Here is a 23,209-nt window from a genome sequence, read left to right on the forward strand (position 1 = left end):
ACACATAACACTCCGGGAAGAAAATGTGAGCGGTATTTCTCATCTCATTGTAAATTGCAAAATACATTTAGATATAAAAGTAACGGCATCAAAAACACGCAAAAATATGCAGTTGGAAATTTAATGTGCTGAAACATGTGGATCTATGTTTTCGTAAGCACTCTTTTCCTGAAAGGTAAGATTTTTTTTTCATTATCATCAATTTAAAAATATATGTAGATATTTTTCCTTTTGATCTGCACACAATATTTATAATGTTGTGTTTACTGCTACTAGATCGATACAGCTGTTGATTTATAAATAATACTAATTTTTTTTCAATGTAATTTTTGTTGTTGTTTACTTATTTTGTGGTTGTTTTTGTTTTTATATAGTATTTGCTATGATTTGCTGTTGGTTGGAAGGCATTTTGTCAAATTTATTTAAATGTGATTTTTCCATAATAACATAATTCATTAAATCATTAAATAAGTCATATTTGCCAAGATCCATGCAAACAAGGAAACTATCAAATTATTGTCGAGCCTACTCGTTCAGTAAATTATCCATTTAGTCCGAATGATACTGATTTGTGCGATCGTAGACTTCTTGATGAGGGCTGGTACAGGATTCTGGAAAATGGAAACATTGCTACTGAGTGTCCAGCAATTCTAAGATGCGGATCATTGTATCCGGTGTGGTTAAATGGTAAGTAGTATATTTAACAAAAGATAAGATAGATGTATTACCGTATACTCAGATCTTAGGTAAGAGGCCACTGTGTGGCCATACGACTGAAAAAAGAAATACCAACTGCGCGTGTAAACAAATCGTTAATGCGTTCATTAAAAAACGGATAAAAAGACACACCTTAATAACCGGAATAATTTAGTCGTCTTATTTCAATGATCTACGATTTAAAAAAAAAGGAGAGATCGATTACGGAGAGGGAAATAACTAATCATGTTGTTACATCGATTTGAAAGGTCTCGAGGTGACTCCAAAACAAAATGAAAAACCCTTTTCAAATACATTCCATTCTCAATTTTATACTTCAGAATTTTTGCCGTTCTTCCATAACAACTTACTTCCAATATAAATGTTATTAATTAACTTTGGTTTCTTCTTGAATACACGTTCATTAAAAAATTTCTATCTGAAATTGAATAAAAAAAAACAAATATTTGCACAAAGGATAAAACCATAAGCGCATTGTTGAAATGCTAATGAGTATTTCTTCCATGTGTTTAATCGCGTGAAAGACAGAATACTTGTAATCGTAAAACTGTTTCTGATACTTTTCTGAAACCTAATGATAAATAATGAATAACCACATATTTAAAAAAACATCTTCCATGCATTTCAAAAGCGTGCTTTCTCCTCTTATAATGTTACCATGAGTTTCTTAAATTCTATTTCATTGTATGCATTCGCTGAAAAGTGCATATATATTATGTTATCGCTATCTGGTTATCCGCATGTCCGGCTGTATTTTCATCCGTCTGTCCAACCCATGAGATGTCCGTTGCTCTTTTCTAAAAAAAAAATCAGAGTTTTCAGAAGATTGTTATCAATTGGCATTTGAACATGCGAGGTGTTTTCATATCTGTCATCTCTTAGTTTTTTTTTTGTAAAGATAAACAATTTCCAATAATTAATATAACTACATGTATCTTATGTTTTTTAGGTACTCTTCCAGTTGAAGGACAAAGGGTTACCTTGAATGCATGTCAGAGAGGGTTTCTTCGATGTTGTGAAAACCCTTTCTCAGTTGAAGTCCAAAACTGCAATGATTTCAATGTTTTCTACCTTTCCACAATTCCGGCCTGTCCAGGACGCTATTGTACTGGTAACTATGATAGGCATTTTTCTGGGGTTTTTTGGCCCTTGTTTCTCACATTTTTTTCAAATTATTTGGCTGAATATGTAGTACATATTTCAGATTAAACACATTATCGTGAGTTTTATTGTTATTGACGTATTTTTGTATTCAAAGCTTGTATTCTTTTAATGTGACTGTTGCTGTTAAAAAATAGCATATTTAGATATTACAGGTTACTTTTGGTTATTAACAGGACACAAATACCCCTCCACTTATATTCAGAAAGGGGCCAATTCGTTGCAATAATTTCGAAGAGTAAAAATACTTCTAGACAATTTGAATTGCAAATGTGCATGTATTATGTATTAATTTTGCAATCAGGGCTTTAAGTAAACTATGAATAATGTATAAACTGTGAATTTATGGAAATAATTTTTACAACGAACATTTTGGCATTCACCTAGACAGTTATCCTAACCTTTAAACAGACTTGATTAGAAATGGTATAGTTACTTATAAGGTTATTAAAGATGGTTTTATTTTGGTTTACATATTATTTCACGCATAGGTTTCTTGCATCGGAAATACACACATTTCATTTAGAACCAGTTGTTGGCATGATACGGGTTGAGTTCTTCTCATATATCTTTCAAAGACTGGATTATACTAAACCCCTGACGATAGAATATGCTTGATTTTCGTATTAAGGAGACATACTCTCTCAATCAGTTTAATTGAGGTTCTGAAGCTGTCACGTCAGTAACTGCTATTAGTCCTTTGTTAATTCATGTTTCATTGTCATGTTGCTTAGTTTCTTCTGTTACATTTTTATTGGACTCTAACTTCTTTTCAATTGAGTTTTACTGATGTGTGTTTTTTTTTTGTATCAATACACCATACACCTCGCTTTCTAATCATGTTCAGATATGCAAAAGGTGGTACTGCGACACAAGTTCAAACATCTCAATCTTTCGTATCTACAAGTCGATTCCGTCCTCTTATCTTTAAAAATGACATCATCGAAAGAATTTCATCACACAATTTGTACTTAATGTGAGCAGCGAGCGTTGTCAGCATGGATTGTCAAAGGATGCTGTATTATTGTAGACCTTTGATGATTTAAAAATGTATTGTGTGTGATTTTATTTGGTCTTGATATTTGGTTCGTCTGGCTTACAAGCAGGGTATGCACGTATTGTTAAAAGGGATAGTAATGTGATTAGTGAAGTGAGAGTCTTTTTATTCTCCGTGTTGAAGCGCAAATTTGACTCTAGGATGAATGACAACAATACAATCGCTGTGACGTTGTTTTATATGTGTGTGTTTTTTTTTTGCTATGCATGTACTGATTTTGTGTCATGGATCGATATCCTATATCCTTTGGTTGTATACTATATGATCACATTCAATGATAACATTAGGTAGGTTACCGTAAAATATTTTCAGAAATCATGTTCGGACAGCACTATTATTGTGGTCTTTTGATTTTTGTATTAACATTGTGTCATAGATCAAATCTATTTTGTCAGTGTATGAACGCTTTCGTTAATATGTCGTATGGTTGAGCTCAGCCATTTCAATTGTTTTTTTATAGTGTGTCTTTCTTCGTTACACTACTGTTTCGTTTAAGGATGAAGGTTGACATCTATCAAAACTGCCAAGTCCGTTGCACTTGTTTGCACCTAATCCTATGGAATTAAGTAAATCGGTTTGAATACACGAAAGTTTAGAGTTTTCTGCTCGTGACATTCCGAGAGTCAACTGAATTGAAAAAATAGCCATTACAGATCGACAAATACAGAGTTGAATGTTCTAATTGTGTGGAAATTTAATCGAGTATCAAAATGTACAATTGACTAGTTTGTGCTTAGTTATTTTTGACCGAGTTAATATACCTTATTAAAACGATTCTTTTATTTTCAGCTCCTCCTATATCCTTTAGCGGTACACCACATGTTATACCATTTATACCTTCATTCGATCTTTTATCTGATGAAAGATCTTTGGCTTTTCGATGCGAAGCCTTAATACCATCAAACTATCATAGATACGTCTTTGACATAACCTGGTTTATTAATCAGAATAAAATCGTCGATAAGTACAATATCACACATAGTAAGCTATATAGCTAGTGACCGACGGAGTTCTTCACCGAAAAGACTGGGATTCCCATCCAAACGGAACTAAAGTTCTCGGATTTTGGGTAAGTGAAGTTTTTTTTTATATACAGCATGAATACTTAAACGTTTCGGTTAGTTGAGAAAATGATAAACAAAAAAAAAAATGGTTTAATTTTTTTATGATTTAATTTGTAACCATTTTACAGAGATTTAAATCTATATTTCAAAGAACTTCCCGATTTTACGCAGCCGACTGATCAAGTACCATGCGTTGTTTACCTTAGGCGAAAAACAGATGTGTAAAATAATAATCTGTGTTAAAGAGGGGTGTGGAGAAAGATACACCAAGGGGATAATATAAACACATAAGGCGAAAAAGACAAATGATGAAAAGACCAACTAGTCTACATCACAATTTATAAAATACAAAATGAATAGCTAATGAAAGAAAAACAAGCGAAAATGCCTGGATGTTAACGCAATTGCTCCTGAAATGTAAAATATTTCCACATCACATGCGGCAGGCGTCGTGTTAATACATTGTAATAAGTAATACATTAATTTTGATAGTTTATGAGCTGCAAAATACGATTAAATTCTGTCTTAACTATGAACTAACATAGTTTTTGTTTTTCTTTTGGTATTTTAGGCTCTTTGTTTTATCTAAATTGAGCACTGCAAATAAACAGGTGTGCCTTGGGCTTATTATGAAAAGTAGATATAACTTGTGTTACATAGTACACGAGTATTTCATATAATATTCATTAATGCAAAAAAGTGCCTGATACTCGGAACTCTTTTTAACTACATCTGTCGTATTTGTACTTTTAACAATACCCCTGAAGTAATGACATTGAGTGCAAGATATGAAAAACAAAATAAAATTAAAGATGTTTCCGGATTGCAAAAATATAAAATGTTCTCATAAGAATGCCTTGGGACGGCTACAAACATTGATCGTAGTACATATATAATACAGGTAATATGCAAAATGAGAGCAAGACCGAGTTCTGTCGGTGTTTCTTCGCAGTATTACAACAGTAAAGAGTTTTTCGCTGGAGCACAGGTAATTCACAACAATAACACAGTGCACGTTTATGTGTTCCTTTATTTATGTTTTACCTAACGAGAAAGAAAATTGAGGTACGATTGGCAATGATGCAACTATCCAATAACCAAATAGAGTCCCTATGAGGCGGATTTAAGTATATCACGGTAACCGCATAGTCCTGAAAATGGTTAACAATAATAAGAACAGGTAATATGAGTAACAATAAAACAACTCTTCATTTGAATCAAACACTAGTAACCCGAATTTAACTTGATCGGACAAAAACGTGTTAACGCTATTTAAATGAGATTGATCGTTATTTGATAAAGATTGACAAAAATTAAAAATTATATTTAATTCATTTCAATTCATATCAATTCATTTTAACGCCAGTCAAATAGATTTCTCTGCAGTCGATCAATTGAAATCAAGTTAGTGGTCAGTTGGGTCAAACTAATAGGCCACGCCCCTGTTAAGCTATTTCAAACATGCATTAATTCGTTTTAAACATGGATGAGACCCGCGGACTTTTTACAGGTAAATCACTCAAGCAAAACGACCTCGATGTATATATCGTAAGTAACGTGTGGTCCTTTGCAACTATTTACGAAACTTTATGTATTCCTGTATATTTACCGTTTCTCTTTTTTCTGTTTTACTATATTGTACTCGTAAATGCAATGTAGACACGGAAAACTACATAATTTGTGTACATAATTTAAATCGATGTGTCTTGAAGCAACATATATTCATTCTCTTGCTGTATATTGATATTTGGAAAAGCTTTTAATGAAAAACAAGATATTGTTGAATAATAAAATCGACGAAGATAATGTTGACGTTGAATATGATAAACAGAAAGGCATGCTCAAAATTCTAAATGAAGCAGCAGCCCACTGAACTTCTAAAACTGTGTTAAATTGTAATACCGGTCACTGGCCAAATCGGGCGTTAATTGTGGAAGAGAAACAAATATCAAACAAAAATATTGTTCTTACGACTCTGTAAAAAGATTATTGTGCTGTCATGCACCCTGACGTACTTGTAATAAATTAACATGTATTCTGTATATATGAGATAAATTTTAGTCTGCGATAAAGATGGGTAAGTTGATTTAAGTTTAACGACCTTGACAGGCTATTTGTCGGCATACTCTTACGTTTTTTAATGTTTTAAAAGAAAACATACATTTACGTTTTGGGCATTTAATATAAGTTTACTTTCCAAATTGAAATGAACATAAACATTGTTAAAAAAACAGAAAATGGAAAAGAAACATTCTGCATTGTTGCTTTCATATAATTTTATTTCCTATATATTTGAGCGGAAATTTCTAAGTTAAAACTGATTGTAGTATAGATAAAATATTTCATCTAGGTGCTCTCGTTACATATTAAAATGAATTTCATTGGTCGGAACGTTTGCAAACTTTCAATCCAGGTGTTCTCATCGAGGTCCTCGTTCATGTTTCAAATCAATACACAATATGAAGTCCAGTTCGGCAAAAAGAAATCAAATTAAAACTCTACGATGTCCGATTAAACAAACAGAATTCCGAAAAATAACACTTTTACGATTCTTCCAATCACGACAAAAATATCTATCTTTTTCTCCGATGAAAATCATTACTATTTATATCAGAACAAGTCAAAAGTTGCCGGAGCTTGATTTATGATGCATACGAAACTTTAATAAATAATAATCCGGTTTGTATTTTTCAAAATAACTTTTATATCCGATAAAAATCGAAAAATAAATTATCGATTTTTCTATGAGACAAAAATTATCCTTATTGGAGTCAAATTTGTAATAAAGGACAAACCATATCCTCATGTTTTTTATGCAGCACTAGTAAGCATAGTTCGTCTGTTATCGCTTCAAACCAAGCCATCATAAATACACCAGAGATTACTAAAAAGTTTTTCAGAATTACGAAAAATATGTTATAATCCTTGACCTTCCCGAATCAGTCGATTGTATGAAAGTTTTTTTTAAAGAAACAGGTCTTTTACTGCAAAAAAAAAAGAAGATAAAAGCGATTTTTGTTTGAAGTAACGAATGTCATTCTTGAAAAAAAGAAAGTTTTCGTGTTTTAGGTCGTCCTGATGCAAACGTAAAAGTTGAAATAAAAATTACACTCCGAGATTACACTAAAGACATTTCGCTAGCACACACGGGACTAGATTTATTAATCGTTCATTTGCAAGTCAAAAATAATAATTATGCCAAACAAATGATAAAACTTCCCAATTTAAAATTGAGAAAAATCCGACAGGAAACCAAAGTACAAAGGTACGGCATTTATCTAGAAACAATCTCCATCCAACTTCAAAATGTGAGGTAAATCGATTAGCTTACGCTAGCCAAGCAACCAACAGACAAAATAAATCTTGCCTCCCCGATGAAGACTATCTATAGACACGGAATAAAAACTAAGGAAATTATAATAGCATGTTAGATTGGTTACAAACACATTTATGCAAACATGAAGCAGCTGTTTCTTTACTGAACTGGTCAGTGGTAATACAAAACCAGGGTTTCAAAAAGATGAAGAAAAAGAAAAAGACATTTAAACATGTTAAAATTTATTTAAAAGCAAATCATAAATAGTGTTTAACTAAATTGAAAAAAAAGAATCATAATAGTCTATAATATGTATAAATTTATATCAGAAAGCTAACAGCAAAATGAAAGGAAAATATGTGTTGCTTAAGAACATTGACCTGGGCCGTAACAGCCTCATGTTTGAAATTTTAAAACAAAGTTGAAACAAAGGCTTGTCTTCATATCAAATTGTTTTCACGGCGAATGTCTTGCAAGAAGCAAACTCCCATTACTCCGGTGTCGCCCCTGCATAATTTTGCGTGATCCATGCATGTTTCTGAATTACTTGTCTTTTGTGCATTTACTTTCCTACTAAATGGCTATAGTACAAGTATTAATTTTCATTTGTAAATGTCTGGTTTCGCAATGATGCATGTCCACCAATATCCAGACATTGTGCGAAAAAATATACTTTAGAAGATATGATTCTATGCTGAATACAGAAAACATATACTAGTAGTCGTTTCTTCATGAAGAATTGAACTCTAACATTACAGAATACCAAACTGGCTCTCCCTTTTGAGTACTTCTATCTGGTGTCTTACATTTAAGGGTTTAACTTGTATTAAGTCGTGTCAACTTACTGTCAAGACAGACGCCTATATAGAAAATAAAGGAATATGGAGTAAAGGTACACGGGACCTTATCGAACACAAAGTCAGAGCTAAACAAAAATTCAAATTATCAATGGTCAGCGTTTTATTCCTGTTCATCTTTATAGTCGCTAGAGAATCTTCAACAATGAAAGAATCACTTGTTTACCAGAAGAACAAAACGACAATAGCAAGAAAAGATCTGAGAGTACTTAAGTTTCTGACAGCTAGTTCAAACTGTTACGTTTGAAATCTTCCTGTCCGTCATCTCGCAATCGTTATTTTTGAAGACCTTAAGTGAATGAATAATTTGATTTTCTGTCTCAGGACCTGCGCATATATAAAATACTTGCCACTGAACATTGAACCAAGTAAAATCAATACACATCGTTTCATATATAAAAATCAATCTACAGATGATAAAGCATTTCTTTGTTGGTTAGACTCCCTTTTTGGGAGTTGAACACTGTGCGGGACAAATTTCTTCTCATGGGTAGATATATTTTTCCCATGGGAAAATTAGTTTTTTCTTTTATTTGTTTCAGAATTTGTAAAAGTGCTATGAAATATCGAAATGGACTGACAATCACTAGTAACCAATGACTGGAACAATTTAACAGGCATTATAATAAATTAAAAGTATTTCTATCATACTTTTACACTCAATAGTCTTCTTTTTTTTTTTTTTTTTTTTATCGTTGAATGATTGATAGAAATTCTACCGTCCAGCGGCTGATTTTACAATTTGAATCTTTCACCTTTGTTTTCGGTCAATATCATCGTGCATTTCATGTAATAGTGTTCGCTGAACTGTCAAGTATCAGAAACATGTCTTTTGAATTTCAGAATTTAATTTAAGAATTAGAAAATTATAATTCTGTTTTAATCTATATACATGGGGAATGACGAATCGTGTTTTAAATTGTTTTCTAATTATAACCTTATAATTTCGTGAATTTACATCATAATCATTATGAACTTATTCTTTTTCGTCTACGTAGCTCGATATACGTGTTTTTCGCCCCTAGAAAGATGTGCACTTACATTTTTTGTTCAAATTTCCTAATCATGCTTATGCAATGTTGTAACTCGTCTACACAAAAATCTTTTATTTCAATTCATTTTTGGCAAACACCTTTGGAAGTCTTTTCTAGATCTTTTATAACCTCTCGGGTAATTATCAAAGAAAATCCAGAGTTTTGCATTTACAAGGACGCGTACGGATGATCTTTGTGATATATTCACTTGTACTTTACCCGTAGGCGGTCTTCGTGTACTGTAATTTATGGTTTAAAGGAATACGAATACTTTATTTCTCATAAAACTTCAATTGCTAGTTATCAAGAACATACATAAACATAACTATAAGGTAAAATTATCACATGCATGTGTAAACGATACAATTAAATAAACTTGGAGGACTGACTTTCACATTTATAACTCTTACATAGTTTTTCTAATATTACAATATTTGATGAGTTTAACTGTTGAACAGCTTTAAAGATATAAGGGTTTGACTAACAGTAGTTCCTTAAACATTTCCTTCTTTTTCTATATTTTAAATGTTTTACAATTCATTATGTAATGGTACTCGTCATCAATGTTGTTTGTGTCACAGAGACGGCATATTCTGTCTTCTCTGTGTAAATCCTGACACCTTCTAGACTCAATCGGCAACTACCACATCTATATCTGCGTAATGTATTATTTTAGAAAGGTAAAAAGGAAAAGTAGTTTTCAAATTGATAATTCTTTTTGAAAATACGACAACATTATGTTTTATGCGATTCTGCAATAAAAGCAAAGAATTCTTCTTGAAACTGGTCTTTGGGTTTTTGTTTAAGACATTTTGACACCCATTTATCACAAACTGTGCACAAGGACGGATAACTAATATACGTCCTTGCTGTGCATTATAATTCAAAATAGTTGTAATTTGCAATTGTTTTAAATTTGTATTTTTTCCTCACTAGATAGGTGAAAGTATGTATAAAATTTAATGTAAATTGCGAAAATGCATTACGAGCATTAATCTATACTTTTAAGTTAGAATTTAGAGTCTCAACTTTTTTCAAAATCTTTGTTATATTACCCATGTATTATTTAAGTTTATGTCAAAGGCGTTTGATTGGATAATAGTTAAAGGTAGGCGTGGTTTTTGGTAACTTTCCTCCAATCAACTGGCCTATTCGACAAACCTGTGTGCGCTGATGCGTGTAAACTGGGTATTGTAACGGTACGTGTCTTACATCAGAATCTATCGTGCGTGACCAATGTTTATTGTATTATTTCTTGTCATGTGGTTAAATTATCTGAAAAAGTTCCAAAGGTTACAACTTTTTGAAAGATTTTTTTCGGCAGAAACCAACAGCAATATTTGACGAAGACGAAGACGAAATAAAGGATTAAATTTTAACGTCCAGTGACATATCTTACAATGATGTCGAAACAGAACTTGAAATTGACAATAGGTTTTCATAGAACCGCCGCTTTTCCAAAGAATTCACGCTTAGTTGCTATTTCACAACTTCGGGTTCGCATTATAGTTATACATGTACAAATAACTAACAATAAACAAATTCTGATGATTTCTGCAACTGTTCTATGACCTTTTAGTTGTAATATAAATCTGTGATTTTTCTATATTCGTACTTTCGACGAAGCAAAGCAAGTTCGATCTAGATCTGGACATTTATGCATTAAACATTTACAATATTCAATAGTTGTACAAAATTTTTGTAGTACATGTAGAAAATCCGTCTTTTCGGATAAAATCTTAATTTACGTACCATTGTAAAATTGAGAATGGAAATGGGGAATGTGTCAAAGAGACAACAACCCGACCAAAGAAAAAAAACAACACTGAGCAGAAGGTCACCAACAGGTCTTCAATGTAGCGAGAAATTCCCGCACCCGGAGGCGTCCTTCAGCTGGCCCCTTAACAAATATATACTATATATATATATATAAGTACGTCTGAGTCAGTTATGAATATAATTATTTTCTGTGACTGTATCTTGATTACATTAATTTGTAGGATCCTTTACTATAGATAATTTAGCTGATCTGTAAACAATAACATCTTCATGCCTTATATATCATGTACTGTAGTACGCCGCTAGATTAAAACTGACGTGGAAAGGTAACACATGCCCACCGAAAGCTCTTTTTTGCGTCTAGCGGGACGGCTGCAGTGTGGGCGATTTGGTGTCACGATATCACAGTAGCATGGGTTCGAATCCCGGCGAGGGAAGAACCAAAAATTTGCGAAAGCAAATTTACAGATCTAACATTGTTGGGTTGATGTTTAGACGAGTTCTATATATGTATATATATATATATATAGTCCAGTGACAATAAACGCCATACTAATTTCCAAATTGTACACAAGAAACCAAAATTCAAATAATACAAGACTAACAAAGGCCAGAGGCTCCTGACTTGTGACTTGCGCAAAAATGCGGTGGGGTTAAACATGTTTATGAGATCTCAACCCCCCCCCCCCCCTATACCTCTAGCCAATGTAGAAAAGTAAATGCATAACAATACGCACATTAATATTCAGTTCAAGAGAAGTCTGAGTCTGATGTCAGAAGATGCATATACGGACCCTGGATTTAAATCAGATATGATCTGGCGGTTTTTCAAAATACATATTTTTAATTGTGACTATCTTTAGTTCCGAATCTTTCTATCATTCTATATAATTAATTTAGTTTAAATGAAAATAAGGAACTTGGAATTAAAACACTGTTGAAGAGAAACTACATATTCGGGTTAAATTCACCTCAGTTTGTTAATTCAAGTTTGACATCTAACATCTTAATCCGTAATCCACATTTACCTGACGACCTTAAATTGTTTATTGTTTTTTTTTCAATCGAATATCCTCACACAGGAGACTGAGACAAATATGTTATTTGTAATGGTATTTATCAAAACTAAAATGATGGAAAATATCTTTGTAGAAAATGAATTTGCCTAATAAGCGAATAATTATAATACATAGATTTCAACATCTTCAATAGAGAGATTACTGATAAGATGTCCAAAATATCATGTACATGTATATTGCGATTAGTGCTATATAGTATGTCAATGACATTGAATGCCGCTGAGTGTAAAATATTTGTCAGCTTAAAAAAATATTTTTGACACTGCTGGTTTTAATTTTCTGACTCAAGTATAAATTTAAGAAAAGTTTATAGTTTCTAAATATTTTTAGATTCAATATTTTATCATTATTATTATTTCAAAGTCTCACCACATACAAACATAAAATGAGAATCACAGAACTAAACAATAATTTAAAAAGATAAATGAGAGCCGTATAAGACACAATATATAAATATAAACAAATTTTTACTCATTTACATTCAAAATTTACAGTGTCCGTATACTGAATGAAATTAAACATCTTTTTCTTTAAGAACAAGTGAAAAAAATGCCGTTTCTTTTCAATATGATATTGTTGATGTTTCTGGCACCTATTGCAGCAACATTGTCGTTATTGAATAAATATATAAATTGTTCGCTATTTGATATTTATAAATTAAAATGTTAAGCTTAATGTATCATGATATGTCTATAATGGGCATTTTAAAAGCACAGGAATATAAAAAAAGAAGATGTGGTATGATTTCAAATTAGACAACAGTCCACAAGAGACCAAAATGACAGAGACATTAACAAATATAGGTCACCGTACGGCCTTCAACAATGAGCAATGCCAAATCCGCATGGTCAGCTATAAAAGGCCCCGATATGATAATGTAAAACAATTCAAACAAGAAAACTAACCGCCTTATTTATATAACAACAAAAAAAATGAACGAAAAAAATATGTAACACATAAACAAACGACAACTACTGAATTGCAGGCTCATGACTTGGGACAGGCACATACATAAATAATGTGGCGGGGTTAAAATTGTTAGCGGGCTCCCTGTCCTCCCCCTAGTCTCGGTCAGTGGTATAAAAGTACATGTACAACATAAAAACGAACTATAATAATCAGTTTAAATAGGCTTAACTCATCAGATGGACAAAAACATGGAGGGTAGAGTGTAATATTTGTAACTGGTCGTTAAGCAACCATGAATCATTTAATCTATTCATTATATTTTCATCTCTTTATTCTGTAATTTAAAGTGCTTATCCCATTATCATCTTTATTTCTGTAAACTCTATTTATTTACTTTCATAGCCTAATATATGTACATGTACATGGTATTTGTTACAGGAACAATTTTGACATAAAAAAAATTACAACAAAGTTAGTGTCCATATTTTCAGGACACGGTAAATGACTTGAATTTAGCTAGAAGGTTTTTTTTCTAAGAAAATCCAGTTTTTAACACACTTATGCTTAATACTCACACTATCAGCCCACTTGTGAACTTTTGCACTTGAGCTCATGTTATTTAATCTACACCACAAACGAATAATACTTTTCCACTGTTTATCAAAATTAGGTGGTATTCCTAAGTCTCTAGTAACTGTAGCATTTGGTGCATATTTTTGTACTCCGAGAAAAAAATCTACAAGCCCTATTATGTATAGAGTTAATACAGGAATATGTTTTTTGACCCCATAAACCTGCTCCATATTATATTATAGGACAAACCAATCTTTCATACAATTTTACAAATACAACGAAACAAACACCACCTGAAACAATCGTTTTACAAAAATAAATCAACTTCGAATTACAATGAAGTTTGACTAAAAACCCCAAAAAAGTATCATAAAGTCAAAATAATTAACCTATAAAAAAATACACTCAAAAAAGAAAGAAATACAAAGTTTTGTTTTAAATCCTACAAAAACAAACAATTATATAACACGGCAAACAAAAAGGTGGAAGCCGTGTAATTGTTATGTTTCTTTATTTCTGCATGGGTCAGTGATTTTATTACCTTGTTAATTACTGGCACGTGTCGTCGGACAAAACCTTTAATGACAGAAAAAATCAAATTACGACTTAACTACAATTTCTAATGACTAAAAAAATCCGATACATTATCTTAAAAAAAACAGCGTCCGATGGTATCTTTTTTACATTCATAGCACCATCCCATCATGGGCTTAGTGCAGCTTCTTGAGCTTAGTGCACTAAGGCGGCCTAGGTGGTGTTTAGACGCTCCCTAATATACCGTCGTATATTACAAAAAATGAGAATGGAAATGGGGAATGTGTAAAAGAGACAAAAACCTGACTATAGAGCAGACAAAAGAGGAAGGCCTATATTACGGGTCTTCAATGTAGCGAGAAACTCATGCGTATACATGTACATACATGCATTATTGTATGCACATGCTTGGAATATAGATGCATATATATACTTGTACAAGTCCAAGATTGTGTTATAAAGTATTTCTTATAAAAATACAGGAACATTTTAATGCTAATCCAAACGCACAGGTGTCAATATCTGCAAATCTTCCGGTTGATACAAGTTGTCATTTAAAAAAAGTGAAATTATAGTGTATTTTATGGATGAATAGATAAATTTATTTTAAAGAATTACAATCCCTTAAAAACGAGGCACCATCATATATACTTATAAAACAGCTCAAATTCAAATCACTGAAGAGACATGTATTTTCGAAATGCGCATCTGGTGCAAGAACATTGGTACCGTTAATTTTATTCTATAGATATTAACCAGTGACCCGTGTACTAATTTTTAGGAAAAGGGATAGAAAAAGTATGAAACAAAAATAACCGGAAACTATATTTTCAAAATGCACTGCATAATTGAAACCGCTTTAAGGTGTTTCATTTTATTTTATGTTTGTGCGTATACGAAAAAATGATAGCAAGTTAAACTTCAATGTTCATGACTTACAAGTATTATATTTCTTGTAAAATTGATAGATGAGCGTTTTTCACAAATACCGAACATAAGAATATAGCGTAAACGTCAATAAATGGACAAGCAACCCAACGAGAAAAATATAATTTCAGAGGCATCTACATGTACATGTATAACTAGTTTTGAGTTAGAGAAATCATTCAACATTTTCAATGCCATGCATACGATTTATTTCAGATTTGTGCGTTTTTTCGATTTACGAATAAGTCAATAAGATACAAAAAAGTAATTGAAGCAAAAAAAAAAAAGATACATGAAATAACGAATTAACAAAAGTTTACAAATACATACCTAGGTGCTTTTAATAAAACAACATTTATTTTTTATATTATTATAATTTTATGTTTATGTACCCGATATGGAGTTCTTCTGAAATTAAAAATCACTTGAATGGGTATTTCGGGTGTATATACCTGTATAACACGTGATACTTACATGTACAATATACGGAAATGACACGGCTGGGTATTGTAAAGTTACTGAAGGTAGATTACTGGCAGGTGTATATCCCCGGGCGAAAAAATTACTGATTTGTGAAAACGGTTCTAGGTGTAATTTGTCATATTGTAAACGTTTGAATAGCGCTCATCTCTTCTGTTTTAAAATATTAATTGCGCCAATAAATGGAACTTGACACATTCCCCATTTCCATTCTCAATTTTATTAATTGTGTCATATTTACCTCGAAACTATTGCCCAAACTATTAACATATTTACACGTACATGTAACATTAGAATACTTACTTCAACTGTTAAATAACTTTATAATTACTAAAATTCGAAATTATATACTTCTCCTTCCGTATGCCATGTTTTTGTGTCAATTCTATCTTAAAGTTTCCATCAGGTCCATTGTGCACTTTTTTGTCAGTCTAAGTGCACTAAGGAGGCCCTTTCAGTTTGCGAATTCTGAACCTACATGTAAATACCAAAAAGGACCTCCTCAGTGCTCTAAGAAGAAACATTTGAAAACAAGTGTATAATATTTCAGTGTATGTAAAGTGCGGATCCTAAAATATCATTTTTACTGTATATGCCATAAATGTCTAATGTAGAAATTCAATGATAAATAAAAGACGAACTTTTTTTAATTTTTGAAGAAAATGAGGAAAATTGGTTAAAATGTATATGTTCAGAAATACATAATACTAATTAAACAAAGTAAGAGATGCGAGCGGAGTTTTATCGCGCCTAAAGCCATCCAGCTGTGAAATATATACCAAAATAGGTGAATATTTAGGACATTTCACGAACAGATCGTGCAGGTGCTTTATAACTAACAGGTAAGATGTTGTTGCAGTAAAAAATATTCATTTTAATACAAATATTAAAGTTGTATAACGTAGAATATGTTTTGTCATTCAGTTTCTTCATATTTAACTAAATTCCACCATGATGATTTCGTAATGCTAGTCATGTTTACTGTCGAATAATGATACTATTCTTTCATTTTCACTGTGGAGCGAATCATTAGTATTGTATATGCGGTGCATTTTCACTGTATAATTATTTTTTTTATCTATTACAGCTCATTTCTTTAAGCATGTAGAGCAAGACTTTAGTTGATTTGCTTGCTTTTTTTATTGGATAATCATTATGATAACACCCAATTTAATTCAAATATTAAAAATACAGGTTAAACTATGCCTATTCATATTGTTTAAAAATGTCAATCTTATTTACAAAGTTTGTATAAACAATTATACAAACAAAGCAAGCAAGCCAACCAAAGTTTTGCTTTACATGCATTAGGAAATAAGCTGTAAAGCCTTAATTTAGCCGACTTGCTCAAACAATAGATAAAGTAAGAGACAGATTTGATAAAATTTAACTTACGGAGGAAAGTTTGGTTTTAAAACACTCTTAATAAATTCAATAGAAATAACATTTATTTCAAATGTATTCCATTTAGTTTCTTATAAAGCGTATAGGGATCTTTATCCTTATTTTTTTATCCATTTCCATGACACTTCACCACTAATTACGTACATCTTGATATAGATTGCACCTTTGTTTTCCCGTTTAAAAGGTTTTACACTGGAGCCCTTTATAACTTGCTATTCGGTGTGAGCCAAGACTCCATGTTGAAGACAGTATTTTGACGTATAATGGTCTACTTTTATAAATTGTGAATCGGATGGAGAGTTGTTTCATTGTCACATACGACATCTATATATGGCTCAAAAACGAAACGAGACGGGATAAAAAGGGACACAAAAATCCATGCTACTTTTTTACTATATTTATAATGGGCTTAATATGAGTCAAAATAGAGTAAAACACTAAAATAGTGGGTCGCATTTGGGTATAAGCGTCACGCCGGATTGCCGATTTTTTGAAAGCGTGACAGGTGAAAGTCAAATGATTGTGAAGTGAAAAACGGGAAATGAAGTCTAGCGGGACACGGATAATCACAAAAAAATAGAACTGCATAGTATAAGCGGGATACGGGAATCTGACAAAACAATAAGCGGAATACGGGAATCTGCCAAAACAGTAAGCGGGATCCGGGATCAGAACCCCCCAATGAGACCCCAGAATAAGATATTTTTGTATATTCATCCTATTGTTACAGTCATGCCTTCAATAACAAATGTATTCGATGCATGCATTTTTTTATATTTTTGATCCCTTTTTCAATTTTGTGGGGTCCAAATTTATAGACAAATGTCCTTTAATATAGATATTTGGAATTCGTTGACATGCTGAATCTAACCGTGTATCTAGTTTGGGGATTGTTTGCCTAGTTGCTGAAATAGCCCACATAGAGTTCCAAAGGGTCTATAATCAACAAAAATGAATTGAAGCATGCATTTCATGTACAATAACCCATATGTGTATGGTTTTACCTCTGCGGTAGTATCCATTCGCGGATCTAGAATTTTTCATTAGTAGGGGCCCACTGACTGCCTAAGAGGGCCCGCTGCTGTCACGCTCCAGTGATTCCCTATATAAGTTAAAATCAAGGAGAAACGTAATCTGAAGAATACAATATGACATTTTGAAAATCGCTTTTGTTACAAGTTTGAATAGCTATATATTTGATGAAGAATGAATGAGGAGTTTGTATTTCAATTTGAAAATACATGTATCATAAATCCTAAAGTCATCAACTAAGTTTTTTTTTCATTTGTTGCAAGTGCATTTATCACATTATTCTACAATAAAAATTCCTCGCATCTTTGAAAATTCTACATTAATAATGACTGCACTAACAGTGATAATTCATCGCATCTATAGTTAAAATGGATCGCTTTCAATAATCGATATGCTATATTATGATGCTTTTATAACACTTTTTTGAATTTTAACGCTATGTTTGTATATTATAAAGACATATCACAATGAAAATATGTTAAAACGTAACTTAAAATCTTTTAACTTGATATTTTCAAAACGTAAACAAATACAGTTTTCCCATGATCCTTTATTCTACAATAGACATACCCGCATATAACAGTAAAAATGAACTAGCTGGATTCGCACTTTATATACACTGATATTTGCACAATTAAATGATTGTTTTATTGGCGCAAATGAATGTTGCAGTTTTTATGATTAAGTGATACAAAAAAAAAAAAAAAAGAATTCGCGTAATTAACTTGTGGCGCAAATTAATTCTTTTTTAGCCAAACTGGATATCGGCCTTCAAAACATTGTGTATACACAAACAAAGCAATATTTATCTTTTACGCAGTCTAGCCGGAGAATAAAAGTTTTTGCAATTTGTGTAGGATTTTAATTTTAGAATGCAACGAACAAGTAAGAAGATCGTTATGCACGATGAAAGGGAAACATTTGGTGCGTCGATAAAAATTTCATGGATGCACTTGATAATTGTAAAATTTCAAGTCTTTAAATAACATCCATTTGTAGAACTGATTATTTCGATCCTTCAAATATATGTAGAATAATAATAAAGAAATATATTATTAAGTCTCTTTCATATAAATACTGTAGATTTGTATTTGATCATCGATTGCAAACATAATGTTCAGTGAGAAATATTTCATGTATTCGTACAGAGAACAAATCAACTTCTTTCAGAATACAATTGATTGGTTATTGAAGTAAATGATTTGCGACAGAATAAGTGAAACTTGGCCAACAGCTTACCTCTAAAATAAAGAAATATAAAAAAAGATAGAGTTAATTCTGTATTTTACTCATACTGCACTTAAGCACTTTTTACAGTCAATACCGAAAATATGAAATACATCGATTTAAATTATGTACACAATGAATAATTTCTGTGTAGTTTTCCGTGTCTACATTTACATACGAGTACAATATAGTAAACTGTATAATTTGTGTATGTATTTGATCCTATGAGCTGTATATTAATTTTCTTACGGAAATAAAGAATTATTATAGTTAAAAAGAAAAAAGAGAAACGGTAAATATACAGGAATACATAAAGTTTTGTAAATAGTTGCAAAGGACCACACGTAACTTACATGCCACGAGTTTTCATAGAACTTGGCAATTTTTGAAACGCATGTTTATATGCGATAAAGATCTAGTGCATTTGAGCAAATTAAAATCATGTTATATAATTATCTATCTATTTTATTTTCAACAAATTCACAAGTTTTGCATTTTTAAACCGCGTGTGCATATATATTTTAATGTTTTTATTTTAATTCCTTATATATGAACATGTCACGTGTATTATTTGGGCGCCCTATTATTCATTCGCTTGTTTAAATTGTGAAACATGTGACTTTACTAAGACTGTACGCATTTAAAGTTTGAAACAAAAAACTGCAATTGGCGCAAATTGATTCTGCCCAAACGATAGATACATCGAGGTCGTTTCGCTTAAGTGATTTACCTGTAAAAAGTCCGGGTCTCATCCATGTTTAAAACGAATTAATGCATGTTTGAAATAGCTTAACAGGGGCGTGGCCTATTAGTTTGACGCAACTAACCACTAACTTGATTTCAATTGATCGACTGCAGAGAAATCTATTTGACTGGCGTTAAAATGAATTGATATGAATTGAAATGAATTAAATATAATTTTTAATTTTTGTCAATCTTTATCAAATAACGATCAATCTCATTTAAATAGCGTTAACACGTTTTTGTCCGATCAAGTTAAATTCGGGTTACTAGTGAAAAGAATAACGAGTCGCCAATTATCCACAAGTACTGAACAACACTGTATTAACGTTGGACAGGTGAATACAATGCTGCTACTTGAGATTGATTATATTGCGCCAAGCCTTCCCCTTAACATAGGACAGCAATGCAACAGCACATTTAGCACAACTACATTCTACAAAACAATAAACAATCAGAATAAACTGCTATAGACGGCGATAAACGACAACCAATGATCTACACCCATCTGACTTTGGGCATGCACTAATAGATTGATGCAACAAAACGCATCATTAATAGCGCTTAACTCTTAACACTCAACAACTTATGTCCATGAACAATATTTGCATCCATGTGGATTTTCAAACGAATCAAAAACCGGAACTTGATGAAAGCAATATTCTGTACGTTGTATTAAGTCTTTTTTTTATTATTTTACTTTGTTTATGATACAGATAGAGAACACATCTTACACCGTGCAAAGCGGAAAGGAAGTTACTATTCGGATAAAATCAACTGTCCCAGTAGCTTGCGTAGAAGTACATGGTCATATGGTGATAAATATTGAGCTCTTTAGTCTGAAGGATCAATTTCAAGGTAGACCGGCTAACTGTAATGACAGTTTACCAGATGAAGAAATAAAGATTTCCAAGAGTGCATGTGGACTAGTATTTGATGGTTCCAACTGGGACGAGTATCACAGCTTCAAATTGCAAACACTAAGTGATCAAGCATTGCGAAAAAGCTATAAATGTGCAGCTAAACTGATTGCTAAGTCAAATATAGATACATTATGTCTGAATTATCAGCTACCAGAAGTATATGTAAGTAATTTAAAGAAACTAAGTTAATCTAAGATATCACTTTGATCTGCAAAGCAGATTTAGATAATATGTTCATCAATAAAAAAAATAACATTACAAATATACCAATGACTGCCTGTCTCGTAATACAGAAACAATATAATAAAACGCATGTTTTACAATAGTAAGGTCACGGTTGGTAATCTACACACGCAAAACATTTGTTTCTGCAATGAACACCGTTAAATACTATAAGGGGAAATCATTCATGTAAAAAACAAAGCATAGGTTCATTCATGCGACACTTTATAAATCCAATATGAATATATCTTGTAGTTGATTCTTCATGGTAAACAAATGAATGAAGCGTGTCCTATTTTAAATAAACAATACGATACACATATCTTTTCTTTAAACTGATATGCGATAATGGAATAATGTAAACTTGAATTCTATCGTATACAGTTTTTCAATAGAATGTAGTACTGTATATTTTACTGAATTGTTATACTAGTTACAATATATATTATGGTTGTTCTTCATAATACAGTGCTTCGTGATTTTAATTTACTTTTAAGACAATGCTGTACAGTGAAGCCTGCCTTTACACTCACTCTGCTCTCATTTATTAAGAATTGACAGTTTCATTAGAATGGCATAAACTTGTGAAAACAAACAAATTTGACAAACAATTGTGTAAACCTACACTTTTTATCGTTTTTGTTTATTTTATTTTTTTCGGCAACATTACGTATCAGAATGAACTGCAGCCTTACTAATGGGGAACCACCTTTGTGTAAAGCAAGTCAGAATGGACAAGTTAACGTTGTCAAAAGACTGTCACAACATTCAGCAAACGTAATTCGCTATGATTTTATATCACCACTGTTGAAAGCATGTTACAACGGACATGTCAATGTTGTGAAAGAACTTCTTGCGCATGATGTTGATGATATTAACCTCTGTGATAATGATAAATCTTCTCCACTTTTTGGGGCAATTCGTGAAGGACATGAAAATGTTGTTACAGAATTGTTACAAAATTCAGCTATAGTAGATAATAGGAATGATATCGGTGTGACACCTATTTGTATAGCAAGTCAACAAGGACATGTTCACATTGTTAAACAATTGTTACAACATTCGGCCGATGTCGTATATATGAGACACTTCTGACCAATCTCCTCTTCATTTTACGAGGATGAATGGCCACTTGGAAGTAGGGTTGTTGCTGTTAGGAAAACAAGGAAATCAGAAATAGTGTTGAATTTTCTAACTTTGTATTTTTATACATTAATCTAGCATTTTTTTTTTATTATCTTCAAATAATTCAAGCTAGTTAAGAACTGGACGTGTTGCAGGACACTTTTGTCAAATATCCAAGCTGTAGATAGTTTTAGGTGTAGTATATCGTTTGATTTTCTATGTGTGCAACGCAGAGATTTTAAAACAATAGGTGACAATATATTAATTGTTTGCTTGCGTTCGTGTTGATTAGTTTCATTTTTTTGCAAGGCATTGTCAGTTTGTATACTTATGAATATGAATATCCCTTTGGTATCTTTCAACTATTCAATTCTATGTCAATGAGGTGTACATTGACTAATTTGTGGAGTGATATAATTCTTAATTTCTCGAATGTACTTACACGGAGATATGACATAATAGATATAAAACAATTTTGCACAGTTTTACTTTATAAAATATATTTACAGTTCTACTCTTAAAACGATTTTGACAGTTCTATTATTGATATGTTATACTATATAAAAGATTTTAACAGTCCTACACTAGAACTGGTTCTCACACTTCAAATTTGTGGAATAGTGGTTAGGACAGGTAATTTTTATTTTTTGGGTGTTGTTTTTTACGAAATAAAATGTTATTCTTGTTTTATTAAATTGACATTACATTTGTTATACATCTGTTGTTTTCTTTTATGGCTTGTTGTTGTTAGTGCATAACAAATTTACTCAAACTCAAATCCAATTTAATATTCTTGTACCTAAATAAAACAAATCTATTTTTTTAGTAATCTACTTGTGATAATATAGACGTCACAAAAAATACGTAACTTTTTGTGGCGTTGGTGAATTCATGTGATGTGCAGTTTATACTTCGTTTTTGGTGTCCTGGTGTGCTCTCGTAAATTTATGGGAGGTGTTCGTTTTTAATATTCTTCGGTGTAGAAGTTGTAATGTACTGTTATATTATTTATTCAAGTGTTTCTCTGTACTGAATGTACTTACATTTG

General features: G+C 31.8%; 2 protein-coding genes and 1 long non-coding RNA gene across 3 annotated transcripts in view; 1 reads left to right on the forward strand and 2 right to left on the reverse strand.

The window, feature by feature from the left end:
* LOC139526915 (uncharacterized) overlaps positions 1–23,209 on the reverse strand; it is a 350,297-nt gene that overhangs the window by 314,163 nt on the left and 12,925 nt on the right. The gene's annotated exons all lie outside the window — the stretch shown is intronic.
* LOC139528986 (uncharacterized) overlaps positions 1–23,209 on the reverse strand; it is an 88,068-nt gene that overhangs the window by 44,756 nt on the left and 20,103 nt on the right. The window lies entirely within an intron of this gene.
* Positions 350–22,874, forward strand: LOC139526901 (uncharacterized). Its single transcript, XR_011665215.1, has 5 exons — positions 350–687; positions 1,667–1,828; positions 3,725–4,004; positions 4,901–4,987; positions 20,608–22,874. It is a non-coding gene; the product is annotated as an uncharacterized lncRNA (long non-coding RNA).

This window comes from Mytilus edulis, chromosome 6 (genome assembly GCF_963676685.1).
Source record: "Mytilus edulis chromosome 6, xbMytEdul2.2, whole genome shotgun sequence".
Taxonomy (NCBI): Eukaryota; Metazoa; Mollusca; class Bivalvia; order Mytilida; family Mytilidae; genus Mytilus; species Mytilus edulis.